Raw genomic sequence first — 15,412 nt, 5'->3', positions numbered from 1 at the left:
TCATCCTCATTACTCTGCGGAAAAGAAAAACATATTTCATTGTCTTTTGAAGTAAAGATTTTGAAAATGACAAAGATTAAGAAGGAAGGAAGTATCTTAGTCTTAGGGCAGTATGTGCCGAAGCCTCACAAACCTACTGCCATTCTCCAAGGTTGTCAACAAGACCCTGTCAGAGAGAAGTGGCATTTCCAACAGGTTCAACAAGGTCCTTCAGCAGAGATCTGTAGAGAAACTAAGGATCACGGGAGGAGAGGGAAGGTCCTTTCCAGGATAAGTAATTTATTAAAAGATAAAAAGAGGGGGTTGGAGTAAGTAACAGGCTTTTCTGGTGAAGAGGTCCTGGCGTTTGGCAGAGGTCAGTGGTGGGAGCTGGGTTTGTTCAGCACTTTCAGAAGTGACCTGGGAAAGGCAAGGAGTGCTGAGGAGTGCTAATTTTAAATTATTCAGGCCAATAAAAGATGAGGGCTAAATGCGAAGGTTTGCAGTAGCTTCTCGTGAGACTTGAGTGAAGATGTAATTCAGTATAGGTGAATGTGAAGTGATGCATGTGAGGAAAAGGAGTCTTAATCTCACATCTAAAATGTTGGGGTCTGAGCTCACCATTCCCACTCAGGAGGAGGGTCCTGGACCATGACAGCCAGTGCCGTGAAAACATCAGCTCAATGCTCAGCACCTGTCCAAAAAGGCAAATACTATGGTAGGAATTAATCAGGAAAGGAGCTGAAGACCTGAGTGTGCCAGTACAGCTCTGGGCATCTCCCTCGTTCACCCACCTCTGAAACACTTTGGGTGATTTTGGCCCCCATCTCAGAAAGGCTTTAGGAGAGCTGGAAGAAGTTCAGAGAAGGACAGTAAGGGCAAATAAAGGTCTGGAAAGGCTTCCATATGGGGAGCAACTGAGTAACCTGGAAAGCTGCAGCCTAAGAAAGACGTGACCAAGGGGAATATGAGAGAGGTCAGTAGAGCCATGGGTGACATGGTCACTAAAAATAAGTCACTCCCCATTGCTGTAGTACAAAAACTAGGAGCCATCAGTTGAAGGAAAGTGGAATGTTTGCCACAAACCAAAGTTGAAGCTCCTTCAACAAGTATTTGGGCTGTGGAGATCTGAGGGTGAAAGCTTATATAGTTCAAGGGAAGACTTGAGAAGACCATGGAAGAGAAATCCACTAAGGGAGAAATAATAAATAATAAATGTGGTGAAAATAATATCTAGCACAGGAACTTCCCAAAATGTAAATGGCTGGAATCTGGGAGTGTATTGGGGGAAATCATAAACATTTATTTTTCCTACTGTCTTCCCCGGACATCCTAGGCATAGTTTTGGCCACTGTCAGAGGCAGGATACTGGACTAGACAGACCTTTAGTTTGATCCAGTACAGCTGCTCATATGTGTTGTCCCAATCTCTGTAGCCCACAGCTCACGTCAATTGAGTAAGAATTTGTTTTGTCTCATCATGGTAAGAGACTTGGGATGGGGCATGCTTTGCCCTGCTGTGGCTTTTCGTGGTAGCTTGGCTGAGAGGTTAAGAAGTGCTGGGCATCGGGTACGCCACCAGTCTGGGAGTTTGGGATCTCAGGTCCTCATCTGAGTTCTGGTGTTGACCCTCCATGCAGAAATTGTCTTCATGTCTGCGAGTCTGAATGTTTATATCTATGAAAAGATGCTATTTGCCTTTTACACACAAGCAATTTGACTTTACGCTTCTCGCCTTGGCTACTAAACTGTGACACTTTTATCAGTAGCATCCTCTTCTGCAGCAGAGCATCTATTACTGATCACGTCCCAAGAGAGCAGTTCTGCAGGGAAGGGGCTTGGCATGACCTGGCCGATGGCAGTGTTTCTCGCACCTTGACTGCACCAGGTGGTTCACCTCTTTGTGGCTGACCTTTCTGCAGCCTACAACACACCCCACTGCTACCTGCTCTGCTTTAGGAAGGATTTTTTTCAGAGTCCTTGCCTTTTTCATTCTTGGTCCATGCCCTGTCCCTATGACTAATCTGAGGGCCTGACAGCCATCTTTTATGAGTCCTTATGGAAGAATTTATGAACAGTTTCATTTGCCTGAGCAAGAGAAATGCTGTTTGCTGAGATGATTTTCCTGGGGAGGAAACAGGCATTAAATTTTAAATTGAACATGTGCACAGCTTCTCAGAGGGAAAGTCAGCTTTGCCCATCACATCACTGCTGTGGGATCTGCACAAGGTCAAGGGATGACCCTACCAAAGCTAGTCAGGTCTTCACAATGCACGCTCATGCCTTGTGTAAATCCTCTGGTAGGTGATTCAGAAGAGGAAAGGTTTACAAGCAGGGCTAGGAAAACGATAAAATTGTCAGCTGCTGGTAGGTTAATGTCCTTCATTAAGTTGATGAGGCTCTTCCTGAAGCCCAGCTGTAACTTCAGCAGCAGTTGTCCTTTGAACAAAACGCCGGCATCGAAGCAATATCTCCTGATGCTTGTGCTCAGCTCGGCTTATTGGTAAATAATAACCTTCTTGATTCAGCTTGCTCTCCAGCTATGGGCCTTTCCTTGGTCCGTTTGCCTCTCGCTCTTCCCCAGGACCATCCTCTGCAAGGGTGTGCTTGGCTGTGTGATGGTTCGGTACAGCTCCCGCTGTTCTGGCGGCACAATCTGTCCTCTTGCTTATGTCCGGAGCCCACCATGGCTAAAGCACTGAAGGGGATATCAACATTTACTTCTGAAACTCGTGTAGATGTGGCACTTTGGGACATGGTTTAGTAGGCATGGTGGTGTTGGGTTGACGGTTGGACTGATGATCTGAGAGGTCCTTTCCAATTTTAGTGATTCCTAGTTTTACTTTCATTCAGAAAGAATCCAGCCACCAAGGCAGGAAACATGAAATTAATTATTCCTCTCCCCTTAATTAGTTTAGTGGTGGCCTTGGTAGTGTTAGGCTAATGGTTGGACTGGATGATCTTAAAAGTCTTTTCCAACCTAAACGATTCTATGATTCTGAACTCACTTTTCCTGCACTACCTGTTCTGCACAAGAAACTAAATGGTGACAAGTTCTCCTGAGACAGAGCTGCAGACGGACTTCTGTGCCTGAAAAAGTTTCCTTTTTTTTACAGTTATGTCAGCTTCTCTAATAAAAGATCTGTCCTCTCCCAGCAACACTGGCCTCATTAGTCTTTTCTGCTTGCCTCTGGACAAGCATATTAGTGGTTACCCAGCACTGATGTGGATGTCTGGCTTTAGCTGAAGACTGATGGCAAGCTGGTTTTCACCATGACTGGGGTTCCTTTGAGAAAGAATGAAAATCATTATTCTTCAGGGCTTATCTTAGGGAGAATAGGAGGAATACCACTTGGTCTGCTTCAAGTTTAGCAGTCTTCTGCTGTCACAACTTATTTTAATCCTTCCAGCTAAATATTTCCCTGGGGAACATTATCGGATAAGATGGAGCCACAGTTCAGTGTTTAAGAAAAACTGTAATGGCTTCTTTATCTAGGGCTTATGCTTTCTTTGGAGCAACAAACAATTTTATTTTATCATTAGAGGCTGTTCATATCTTGCTTTGGATTAGTCAGATACAGAATGAAGTAAATAATTGCAGGGAGCATTAATATTGCGTGACTTAAACAGTTTTCCAGAACTTCTTTCCCATAGAGACTTGTCTCGACATAGGAAAGGATATGACACATGTCTCTTGCCCGGAAGTTATATTGATTGACAGTCTGTCAAGTTCTGTCACTATAGTTTATTTATAGTATGTGCCTTAAATAATCAAGCTATCTCACTAATATTTTTGGACAGTTGCTCCTAGTTTTCAAGATGAGTTTTGCTCATACAAATGCATCCTGAACCTAGACAGCTGCAGTAAGGCCTGGGAGTTTTCTTTTGGATGTAGGTGACTGAGATGGAACTGAAATAAGAATGGAAATGGGAATCATCTCTTTTGGCCAACAGCTTGCAAGTATATTGAGCCTTAAAAGATGGTCTGAAAGCAAGTTTTCTCTGAGCAAGGGAAAATGAAGGCAACATATGCCCAAAACAGTGCTTCTGTCATTTTCTTAATACCTTTTTGGTCTTGGAAAGTCTCTTAATTCCCTGGCATGATGAAGGCAACAGCTTCAAGCTGACACACTGCATCATGCAACTACAGGGTCCCACGGAAGAGCTCAGAGCTCTCTGCAAATCCACTGCTCTTCCTGCCTAATTCTTCCTGCCAAGAAACCAGGATTCTCCAGCTCTGCAGGGCAGGGAGGCCCCAGCAGCCATCCCCTGTCTTTGACCTCCAGCTGGGAAAATCTCCTCCAGGCAGGCAGGACCCCATTGTGTCAACATTGTGACCTTGTGACATGGTGACAAATAGACGGTACCACACACCTGTGCCATCAACTGAAGGTTTTCTTTCCATCACCTTTCATGCCAAAGGCACCTCTGCCACTCCCGTGACTGTCAATAGTTCTTTCTTAAAAGCCTGTATAAATGTAAAGGAAATGGTCGTGAACAGAAAGTACTTTTTGCCAGATTCATGTAGTTTTTGTCAGGTTTTTTTGGGGGTTGGGTTTATACTGAAGGTTGCAGAGGCATGGTTGTGTTGTCTGTGATGCCTGTAGAGCTCCTGCCTGTGTAGTCTCCAAGCGTTGTGCTTATCATGTAAGATGTGGATGATCCGTAAGAAAAACTCCTTCATCAAAGAGTGTGTGGTTTCACATAAGTGGAATTCACCACCCTTTGGGTCAAGCTGTGATCCGGGGGGGAGAGAAAAGAGAGGGAAGGAGTTATGGAAGTTTTCACACTAGAGGACCTGCACTCTTCCTTCCTCATCTTCTACTCTGCAGGTCCAGAGCTGCCTCCCCTCCTGGGGAGCCTGCCTACCCCTGCGTAATGACTTCACTGTTCTGGAAATGTGGAGCTGGAGTGAAGCCAGAGGGACTCATGAGGCAGTGAGGCTCCGTTATTCCCTTGCTTCACGCAAAAATTGGCCATGAGTCGGCAATGTGTGCTTGCAGCCCAGTCATATCCTGGTTGAGGATAGAATATCCAGGTTGAGGGAGGTGATTCTCCCCTTTACTCCTCTCTTGTGAGACCCCACCCAGAGTATTGTGGGGTTCCCAGTACAAGAAAGACATGGACCTGTTAGAGCAGGTCCAGAGGAGGGCCATGAAAATGATCAGGGGGCTGGAACACCTCTCCTATGAGGAAAGACTGGGAGAGTTGGGGTTGTTCAGCCTGGAGAAGAGAAGGCTCTGGGGAGACCTTACTGTGTCCTTTCAATATATAAATGGGGCTTGTAAGAAAGATGGAGAGAGAGTTTTTACCAAGGTCTGTAGTGACAGGACGAGGGGCAATGGTTTCAACTGAGAGAGGGGAGGTTTAGATTGGACATAGGAAGTGTTTTATGATGAGGGAGGTGAAACACTGTCACAGACTGCCCAGAGAAGCTGTGGATGCCCCATCATTGGAAGTGTTCAAGGTCAGGTTGGACAGGGCTCTGAGCAACCTGATCTGGTGGAAGATGTCCCTGCCCATGGCAGGGGGGTTGGATCAGATGACCTTCGAAGGTCCCTTCCAACCCAAACCCTCCTGTGATTGCTATGAATGCCTCAGGAAGAGAGGCAGCACAAAGCACTCTTTATTGACGGGAAGGACGTACCCGGCTCCAGCCAGAGCCCCGCTGCCTTCAGCATAAGCCCGCACATCCCTCCCCACCGCTGCTCCTCTGTGGGCTGTGGGGCCTTGGCCATCTGTCTGCAGCTCATCATGAGGTCTCTCCTCAGCACGAATGCAGAAGGGCAACCCTTGAACAGCAGATACACTAAATTACCCCATTTAATTAAAGTCCTTTAATTTTCATAGGATCAGATGGTAGTGTTGACTTACAGTCTCAACAGCAGCGAGTGTGAGATACGGTTTTCCAGCTCTGCGATAACGTGTCCGGTACAGAGTCTCAGCCTCAGTACACGGTCAGCAACTGCTGGGCTGTACAGACATCAGTATTTAAAAATGGGAAGCAACAGTACCAGCAACGCTGTGGGTGCCTTTACAGTCCACAGGAAGATTGGTTTTGCGTGGCCATGGGTAACGAGCAAGAAATAAGTTGCTACTTACATAAAGGAAAGGACCTTTCACATGAAAAAAGAACCAACTGTAAAAGTTCTCCAGGAAAGCGAGCAGGTTGTCAAATGCTAGAGCAAATCTTTTTTTAAAACAGTTGCTGTGTCTGGTGAATATGCATTCATTTGACTGCTCTACTCTTGGGCTGATGAGGCTTGAAACGGTAATAAGGGGGTGGCATTTTTTCATGGGAATGAATGTATTTATTATCCTCAGAGACTTCAGAAATGCTGGATTCTCAACCATCCATTAACTTGCTTTTCAGAACGGATCCACCCTTGCTTTCAGCTTTTCCTCTATTTTTACATCCATTTAGCATGAGTGGGCTGGAATAGTTTCATGGCAAGGCGGCGAGTGAGTGATGGGATACCGGTGGTAACGTGGGATGATCAGTGTAAAATGAAACCTGGCCCAGCCTCTGAGCTCCCTGCAGCATCAAGGTGCATTTGCAGATCTGGACGCTCGTCCTTCGTAATGTCCGAGGAGCAGCGTGCGGGACAGGTTTGGGTAGAGCTTGACGTGGAAATGCGTGCAATTGTTGTGCTTGGTTCAACTGTTAAATGGTTCTGCGTGATTAGGGAAGAAAGAAAAGGTTATGCCATCCTTCCTGCTGTAGTTGCATTTGTGAGCTGGCAAAACTGGATTTACTCAGATTCATACAATTTAAAATGTTAAGCGTAAACCAAAATAGAAATCAGTTTAGGAGGGTTTCAGCTCTGTCCTCCTGAGTGGGAGACTGCTTCTAGACTTAAATTTGATTTGGAAAACTCTGTGAATTGGGGAATATACATTTTGAGCTATAAAAGGAGTTTCAGTACAACAGATTTGCCTTTTAAAATGCAAGAGGCCAAATTAAGCCTGGAGGGTAAGTGAAATCTAATGGATGAGAGATGTCTTGATGTTCGAGTACTGAGTTTGACCCGAGTTCCAGCTGAAGGACGGTAACATCTGAAAACACACTGACAATCTCATGTACAACCATTCGATTGTACCTGTAGCATCCTAAGAGCCCTCAGTCTGTAAATCACTTGTGACAAAGGGCTCCTGGCTGGTAAATCAAGCGCTTGGTCTTGGAAGCGTTGCTCTCTCTTGACCTTGGTGCAGCCCCGTGCCCATCAAGGCAGCTGGACCCGTAAAACGAGCAGCCTGATAGCGCTGGGTCATGGCTTCTGCGAGGACATGAACATCTAAAGTGATGGGGCAGGAATACCTGCTGTGTATCAGGTAGGCACACCGAATTTAGGTGGGGTAAATCTGGAGCAATTAATCTTTGATTTAAGTGACATTTTAAATAGTTCCCATTGAACAGGAAAGGTCTATAAAATGCCCTGTGTAAGAAGCCGTTCAGAGGTCACCTCCCTACCTCCCGTGCACCAAGGGATATTCTCTGGGGGACAACTCCCCAAAAAGCAGGAGGAGATGCATGGCCCAAGCCCCGAGCTCTGCGGCTGTGCAAGGAGCAAGGTGGGCTGAAAAAGTATCCTTCTGCATGGAGAAAGGCTCATACCATGGGAGGACAAGGTTTGTTTAAATCTCTGCTGCAAGTCATTTCCGAAATGCTGTAGCTCTTCATCTCTGGAGGCTTGGTTTCCAATGCAGAATTATTTCCCAGATGTCCTTCTCAACTATTTTCTCTGTGCCCCCCAATCATCACATAATTAGGCGCATTCTTTCTGGTGTCATTGCTACCGGCAATCAACGTTCAAGAGCGTTGCTGCAAGTCTGGCTGGTGGAGGTTTTGGCGGAGCTATGCCAGGAAGCCTACGAGGTGTCTGCTCGCTGATTTCTCAGCTCTGGGGTAATTCCTCAAGTACCGAATATTGCACGTTTGTGTCACAGAATGTGACTTTTTGCGAGAATAAATTCCCAATCAGTCTAAAGGGAACAGATTTACAGCAGCGTGAAGTTGAAGACATGAATTTTCTCACATTTCTGTCCTGAGAAGGTACTCATAAATACTATTTTTGAAGAGGCAATAAAGAATGAGAAATGGTCGATGGGCTTAAAATACAACACGGAAGTATTCTGCAGGTGAAAATACTTTGGCTGCATACGGCTGACCTGAAGAGGTGATCGTAAAGATAAAATGTTCCTGGACCTGTTGCAGCTTTAAAGCTATCGCTCAGCAGAAACAAACTGGCATACAGTGATTCAGGGGTTTAAAAGGGAGAATTAGTAAAATGGTCCCTAGAATTTATCCACCTTGGAGCAGTGAATGGACACAATATGGACAGTTTTGTCCGTTGAATGTTGGTAGTTAATGAGCTCTTGAGATACTGCAGCAAGTGTCTGAGCAATGGTCAGCTGGAGTCCTTGGTGGCAGTGGTTCGACGAGTTGAAGTGTGATTTTGTAGTGCCTTGTCCTGCACTTAGATAAGGGACTTTATTATCTGTCCCTGTAAAAATCCTTGCGATACGGCCACTATTAGGAGTCTATCACTGCTCGAGACTTGCTAGGGAAAAGAATGAAGGAGAATATTTTGTCTTGTAAATTAATTTAGGCTGCTTGTAGCAATTTAAGCCCTGATCAGATAATGGCCAACAGAAACTATTCTTGAAAAATTAAATGGCACATTTTGGAAATCAGTGTTGTAAGTGACAATTCATTCACCCAGTCACCGGTGGAAGGCTGAAACATGGACCAAACTACCTGGGCTCTCCAGCCAAAGAGAAGCAAATTCTTTTTCAAGAGTTTCAAGAGTACCTAAGTCCTGCAGAGACCTAGCACTTGTGGATTTTCAGTGCTGCTTTGGCTGGTATGTTATTTAGATGTTCCTGACAATTTTGCTTGTGATCTGAAGCTGGAAGCTCACCCGCACATGGCGTGAAATTGTGGGTGGACGGATCCCTGGAAGCGTTCAAAAAACGGGCAGACGTGGCACTTCGGGACATGGTTTAGTCTAGTCTACCCTTAATTGGTTTAGTGGTGGACTTGGTAATGTTAGGTTAATGCTTGGACTGGATGATCTTAAAGGTCTTTTCCAACCTGAACGATTCTATGATTCTATGATTTTATGATTATGGTAGATGCTGCTGGCAGGTGCCAAATCCTGGGTGAACGTGTTGAGTTTGGGCTGCTCAAAACCAGTGATCTGCTTTTGCGAAGGACTTTGGTATGTGATAACCAGACCAGTTCAGCATAACAGGTTCAGATCACCATATTGATTCCTTTTCTAAGTATTCTCAAGTGCTCCATCTGCTCCATTTTTTAACATCTGTGCACCCTGGGTGTCCGGACGACGGAGCTGTGTCTCCATTTCAGCAGGGCTAGAGGGGAGAAGTGAGTGGCAGAGCCCCGGGGAAGGTCCCCTGAAGTCCACAGCGGTTCCTTAGCACCCCACTGCCTCTTCCATATGGCTTTTGTGATGTTTGTACGCAGAGGAGAGCACAAATCCAGAAACAGGAGGACAAGAAGGCACAAATCTTACGACATACCGAGGTTTATAGTGTGCCTTCAGAAGGCTGTGTTAGATGAGTGTAAGAAATATGCACAGTAGATGACACAATTAGAAACATTAATGAAATCTGGGGGGAAACATGGCCTAATCCCTGCTTGGTACCACATGTCGGTGTCTCCAAAGCTCCAGGATCAGACCCTAAAGCTTACAAAGGCAGGCTCGCAGCCTGGCTAAGATGCTGGTTAACCTAAGCAGGTTCTTCGTCGTCAAAGAGTTATCATAATAATGTATCTGCAGTTATGTCTTTTTGTAAATTCACTCCATTTTTTCAAATCTGGATTGGAGTGATATGCTAGAGGGAAGGGATACCATCGAGAGGGACCTGGACAGGCTTGAAGAGTGGGTCCATGTGAACCTCATGAGGTTCAACAAGGCCACGTGCAAGGTTGTGCACCTGGGTTGGGGCAACCCCCAGTATCAATATGGGCTGGGGGATAAAGGATAAAGGAGAAGGACTTGGGGATACTGGTAGATGAAGAACTGGACATGAGCCAACAACGTGTGCTTGGAGCCCAGAAAGCCAACCCCATCCTGGGCTGCATCCCCAGCAGCGTGGCCAGCAGGTCGAGGGAGGGGATTCTGCCCCTCTGCTCCGCTCTGGGCAGACCCCACCTGCAGCCCTGCGCCCAGCTCTGGGGCCCTCAGCACAAGGAGGACACGGAGCTGTTGGAGCGGGTCCAGAGGAGGCCACCAAAATGACCTGAGGGCTGGAGCCCCTCTGCTACAAGGCCAGGCTGGGGGAGCTGGGGTTGTTCAGCCTGGAGAAGAGAAGGCTGTGGGGAGACCTTGGTGCGGCCTTTCAGTACTTAAAGGGGGCTTGTAAGAAAGACGGAGAGAGAGTTTTACCAAGGTCTGTAATGACAGGACAAGGGGTAACGGTTTTAAATTGAAAGAGGGCAGGTTTAGACTGGAGAAGGAAGAAATGTTTCATGATGAGTGTGGTGAGACACTGGCACAGATTACCCAGAGAAGCTGTGGATGTCCCATTGTTGGAAGTGTTCAAGGTCAGGTTGGGGCTTTGAGCACCCTGATCTAGTGGAAGATGTCCCTGCCCATGACAGGAGGGTTGGACCAGATGATCTTCAAAGGTCCCTTCCAACCCAAACCCTTCTGTGATTCCGTGGATGGAGGTTGCTCATTTACGGCAAGGATGATCACTTGGGCAGTATATGCCTTCTTGAGAGGAACCAGAAAAATGGGGAGGAGACCTTTGAATTGGGTGCTCCGCTCTTAAAACTTGCTGTGGGTGTCTTCTGTAGTGCCCAAGGTAGTTGAGGTAGGGGCTTGGGGTGGGAGTGAGTTCAGGTGAACACCAGCTGAGCTTTCATTAGGAATTTCATGGCTGGCAGGAAAAAATGGCCAAGCCCCCCGTGCCTTTGCTGTGGGGTTTTAATGTCACTTTGTCCCTCGTGCCTGGTCCTCTGGAGCCTGGCGGTGCCAACCTACAGGGTGTTGCGAGGTTTCTTCCAATGGCTCATGGGAAGGATGAGCCAGAGCTGGTTTGCACCTGGGGCTGGGTATGAGTGCGCTGAATTTCAAATGCCGAAGTGAATGAAAGAGAATACCAAATCTAATCCTTGAACGAGCCCAAAGTCACCCTTCCCCTCTATCATTGCCCGTTCGATTCTTTAATCCTCCCCACCCTGCTGCTAGCCTTTCCTCCGAGGGCAGCCCTTTGCCTGCTGATATCTCTGGTAAAATAAATACAGCTGGTAATCTAAGCTAACTGCTTTATTACAGGCATTCTGAGTATGATCACTAAGGAGCCTGGGCATTTGAAGGCTCTGTATGTCACTCTTTTTTAATTTATTTCATAAACTCCTTTACTTAGCGCATCTCCTCAAGGTGTGCATCTCCTAAAAGCGTTAAAAAGAGGGGGCAGGTAGCTGGGACTCATAGCCTAAAAGCCATTAATCAAAAGCAGCATTGCACCAAAGAGGCAGAGCTGGAAATAATGGTATAGAAACATTTAGAAATACATGAAAAATTAAAGGCGGCTTTAAAATACCTACTTGATGCAGCCCCATGTGCTCTTTGCTTGCACAGCCAGTTATTGTGTCGTAATTTTTAAAGCAGTTCGGTTAATGCTTCTCAGAGCTGGAGTGCTGTATATTTTCCTTGGGGAGAACATTAAATGAACACTGGCTTTCCTACTCCTATTGATTGTGGAGATGATATTAAATTAAAATAAAGCAAGAAAACAACTTTTGATTTCTTCTGTGAGGAATCTAATAAATTTCGTTCAATACATTTTCATCTCATTTTCTTTCCTTCTGCATCATTGCTATAATAAGGCCCCAAGTCCCAGCAGAGACAGGGTCCCATCATGTGCAGATCTGTAGAAGTAGAAAGTAAATGATATTTTCTTTTTGTCCCTGAGACTTTCATGTCTCCAGCAGGAAGCCCATGAAGATTAGCAGCACTCAACGTAAAACAAGTGGGTTTGGCCCACTTGCTGTTATTTTTGATTCAAGGGGAAGAGGCAAGACAGACGTGGCAGGAGGAGAACAGGGTCAGCAGGAGGAATGGGGATTTACAGGGGGTCTCTGAGGGTATCCAGGGGGAAAATCAGAGCGGGATGCCAGATGCTTTGGTGTTGCCGCCTCTCCTGAGCTCATCCCTGGTCGTTGGATCCGGGCTTTGTCTTATGCTGCAGGGGATATAAGACATGGGGACCATCATGGGGATTGCAGCTTTTGCTTTCCTGAGGAAGCTTGTTTGTGGTCATTTGGGGGATGAAGAAGAGCCAACAAACATAAATCCTAACGGCTCAAAACCCAATAAGGTATAAAAATGTCTCATGTATTTTTAAACCCAGTGGTTTTTGAGCGCTGGGAATTTCCAAGCACGTTTCCCCTGGCACAAATTGCCCCAGATTCTGCTACTTTCTTATCTTTCAGTACGTCCAAAAAAGGAGCAAACCACATTAATTTTTCTGTACCTTTCCCATCTCCATTTCCCCTTAAAATAGAAAGGACAAGTTTTCTTGCTGGAGGTCAGCACTTATCAAAGTTTATGAGATCAGAGTGGAAGATAGAGTAGGGCAGGGCTGGCTGTATCTTTTTGCATCCGAAGCTATTAAAGCTTCCTTGATAGAAACGGTATTTATCTGAAATGAAATTATTCTGAAAATGGCCATAACTTACTTTCAGAACAACAAAAGATACCACAGTAAGCATGATGCAGTCCTACCAAGCAGAAATTAAACCCAAAAAAGAGAAAGACGACGTAAATATACAGTTGTCTCCATCTGCCTGAAATTACTGTGAGGTTCAACAAGGCCAAGTGCAAGGTCCTGCCCCTGGGATGGGGTAACCCCCAGTATCAGTACAGGCTGGGGGACGAAGAGATTGAGAGCAGCCTGCAGAGAAGGACTTGGGGGTACTGGGGGATGAAAAGCTGGACATGAGCCGGCAATGTGCGCTGGCAGCCCAGAAAGCCAACCCCAACCTGGGCTGCATCCCCAGCAGCGTGGCCAGCAGGTCGAGGGAGGGGATTCTGCCCCTCTGCTCCGCTCTGGGCAGACCCCCCTGCAGCCCTGCGCCCAGCTCTGGGGCCATCAGCACAAGGAGGGCACGGAGCTGTTGGAGCGGGTCCAGAGGAGGCCACCAAAATGATCCGAGGGCTGGAGCCCCTCTGCTCTGAGGCCAGGCTGGGGGAGTTGGGGTTGTTCAGCCTGGAGAGGAGAAGGCTGCGAGGAGACCTTAGTGCGGCCTTGCAGTGCTGAAAGGGGGCCTACAGGAAGGGTGGGGACAGACTTTTTAGCAAGGCCTGTTGTGACAGGACAAGGAATAATGGATTTAAACTAAAGGAGGAGAGATTTAGACTGGATATAAGGAAGAAATGTTTTACGCTGAGGGTGGTGAGGCACTGGCACAGGTTGCCCAGAGAGGCAGTGGAGGCCCCATCCCTGGCAACATCCCAGGCCAGGTTGGACGGGGCTCTGAGCACCCTGATCTGGTTAAAGCTGTCCCTGCTCACTGCAGGGGGTTGGGCTGGGTGATCCCTGAAGGTCCCTTCCAACCCAAAGCATCCTATGATTCTATGAAGTCTTTCAATAACAGGCTGGATGGAAAAGCTTACCCAAAGCCGCAGTTTTCCTGTGGTCTGATTTATTTCAGGCTTGTTTTTTACATAGAAACCTAATGTTGAAAATGTTGGTCCAAGTAAAAGAGAAGGGGTTTTTGCTGAATTTGATAGTGCATGAGTGCTGCCAATATCTCAGAAGGCACAGATGATCCATTTGCTGCATGTAGCCACACAGGACTATGTTTGTCATGGTTGTTGACTTAAAGCCTATTAGTTAAGGACTATTATTAAGGACTACTGCAGCAGTTCATGGGATTCAGGACTTATTTGGGGGGATTCACCAGCAGCAAAGACCAGAAGAACCTCTTGGTGCCCCAAGAGGTTGTCATCTCAATCCCGTCCCTAGTTGATGAGCAAGGGACTTCCCAACCCCATGGCATGCATGCACAGCTATCAGCTACTAAACTGTGTGCCGAGGAGGTAAAACCCCATGTAGAAACACAGTTGAGAGAATTATAAGGAAAATAGGCTTGGTGTGGTCAAGAAGTGAGCTGGAGTTGGTTTAACACCCCTAGCCAGATTGGTTAGGAGGCAAAGCGGGATCGTCGAGCTGGAGCAGGCAACAGGAGGACCCTGGAGCGATGAACGTGCTGGAAAAGAAATGGTTATCTTCTAATGAAGCAGAGAGTAGGCAGGGATATTTCTGATTTAAGATCTTCATCATTAATGTTCTGCTTGCAATCACTGGATCTGCAAATAACTTTCTGAGGAGCTTCTTGATTGCTAGAAGGCTGTAGATATTCCTGAGTACGATGACAACATAGTTTTATGCAGCCAAAAAAAAAAAAAAATCTGTTAAACTGCTGCTTATCCAACATTAACTACAGCAATTTTTAATTAACCTGATTTAGAAGCCAAATATATCACTGATGAAAATGAGAGGGTAGAACATACAGTCATTTATTCCAGTACAGTGGTCATGATTGTTGAATTAGATTTATTCAAATGAACCTCAAAATTTTGCCACAGTAGTCGACTGTGTGCCGGGTGCCAGGTTTTAGAAATCTGCACGTAGTTGAAGAGCAGGGAGCTTTGGGGCATGGGAGGGAGAGATTGCGATGTGTTTGTCTTGCTGCTCAGAAAGGGGGAGGAAAGACCCACGCTCGCTTTTATTTAATAAAGCAAAAAAAAAAAAAAAGATGGGGTGTGAATCAACTGCTAATTACCTCTTTCCAGCCTTTGCTGGCAACCAGCAGACAGCGTCAGTGGAGCTTGGCGTGGAAAGACTCTCCAAGGGTCATTTTGTCTGCCGTTGGGTTGGCTCTGCTCTGGGATGATGGCCAACGAGATGCACAGATAAACTGGGGCAGTGGCCGTGGCTGTGAAACACAGCAAAGCCAAACTCTGCCAGCAAAGGAAGATTTACGTCCTGTTCAGTCTCTTGGAGGGATTTACGCAGGAGCACGTAAGAAGGGATGGAGTTATTCGAGTGTTACCGTTTTCAGTCGGGAAGACTTCCAAGAAAAGGAGGTAGGGCAGTAAGCAAAAGCAAAATAGAGCGGACCGAGGTGCAGAGGTTGTCATCTGTGGTCTTCATGGAGGACAAGAATTTCTAATGAAGTAAGAGATTGGTGCAAGATACCTGCACTGTGTGTGGGTGCACACAGGGACTTGGGTCTGCAGTGCATGGTGATTTCCAAGCCTCCATGTAGCTGACTGCTTAGATGATTTCCTCTGAACTCCCTATGACCGATCCAAGTGAAGATGATGAAAATTGAAGATGCTCTGCAACCTTTTTTGAAATGCTCATTAAAACCTCATGCGGCTTCAAAGGGTACG

General features: G+C 46.4%; 1 protein-coding gene across 1 annotated transcript in view; it reads left to right on the top strand.

Moving 5' to 3' along the window:
* Positions 1-15,412, top strand: part of FAM168A (family with sequence similarity 168 member A) — a 106,587-nt gene that overhangs the window by 66,341 nt on the left and 24,834 nt on the right. The gene's annotated exons all lie outside the window — the stretch shown is intronic.

The sequence above is a fragment of the Pelecanus crispus genome, chromosome 1, assembly GCF_030463565.1.
Source record: "Pelecanus crispus isolate bPelCri1 chromosome 1, bPelCri1.pri, whole genome shotgun sequence".
Lineage (NCBI taxonomy): Eukaryota > Metazoa > Chordata > Aves > Pelecaniformes > Pelecanidae > Pelecanus > Pelecanus crispus.
Note: the sequence above shows the minus strand (reverse complement) of the source record. Positions and strands in the feature narration are given on the sequence as shown.